At 33.9% G+C, this 1,142-nt stretch overlaps 1 non-coding gene across 1 annotated transcript; it reads left to right on the forward strand.

The window, feature by feature from the left end:
• The first annotated feature begins 560 nt into the window (after positions 1-560).
• On the forward strand, positions 561-667 carry LOC149526497 (small nucleolar RNA R71). The gene has a single exon (XR_016351945.1). It is a non-coding gene; the product is annotated as a small nucleolar RNA R71 (small nucleolar RNA).
• The last annotated feature ends 475 nt before the right edge of the window (positions 668-1,142 follow it).

Here is a 1,142-nt window from a genome sequence, read left to right on the forward strand (position 1 = left end):
ACATGAACATCTCTTCCATAGTTGGCTTTTTCTAAAGCATAGGAGCTCTAGCTTGTGGTGGAAAACTAGGATGAAAATTTGGCTTTGTTGTTGATTATGATCCTTAGATGTTACTCATGAGAAATTAGGATGATTCCTCCAACTAGGATTGTTGTTGTTGGAATATGGTTTATTTTGTTGTCTATTAAAATTTCCAACAAACTATATAGATTCAAAATTAATAAGACATCGATTATTACAATGCTTGTCTTCACATAACTCACATGTCACAAAAAGATTTTTAACGGCATGGACACCCAATGTATCAATTTCCTTAGTGAGAGTAGCCATTTGTGAAGTCAAGGCATTAATTGCATCAAGCTCAGGAATACTATCAACTTTGGTTTTACCTAATCTTTTAGATGGCCATTGGTAAATTGTTAGAAGCCATCTCTTTTAATAAGTCATATGCCTCATCAATGGATTTACCCATTAGTGCCCCTCTTGTTGTAGCAAAAATGATGGTTCTAATTGGTCCTAGCAAACCATTATAGAATGTTTGTACTTGTAGGCATTTAGGTAGCCCATGGTGAGGACATCTTTTAAGTAAATCTTTATTTCTCTCCCAAGCCTCATATAGTGATTTTGAATCAAATTGCAGAAAGGAGGTGATATCATTCCTTATCTTTGTTGTCTTAGCTAGTTGAAAAAACTTAGTCAAGAATTTCTAAATCAAATTATCCTAAGTACTAATGTAACCAGTTGGAAGCAAATTCAACCAACTTTTTGCCTTATCTCCTAGTAAAAACTAAAAGAGCCTCAATCTAATGGCATCATAAAAAATGCAATTAGTCTTGAATGTATCGCAAATCTCCAAGAAATTTACAATATGTGTACTATGATTATTATTTGACAATCCCCCAAACTGAATTGAAGTCTGAATCATCTGAAAGATTGTTGGCTCAATCTCAATTTTATTGGCTTGGATGGTAGGTTTGTGGATGTTAGAATGAAGGCCTTGTGCTAGAGGTGCAACATATTCTCACTAGGACTTGTTCTTTTTTTGTTGATCAGCCATTGTGTCATGGTGAGTTGAAGCTTGTAGATTCTTCCTCTAAAGTTTACAAAAGGTCTTTTCAATTTTTGGATCAAAAAGAATAATT

Source organism: Theobroma umbraticum, unplaced genomic scaffold, assembly GCF_002168275.2.
Source record: "Theobroma umbraticum cultivar Fairchild unplaced genomic scaffold, ASM216827v3 scaffold_89.0, whole genome shotgun sequence".
Taxonomy (NCBI): Eukaryota; Viridiplantae; Streptophyta; class Magnoliopsida; order Malvales; family Malvaceae; genus Theobroma; species Theobroma umbraticum.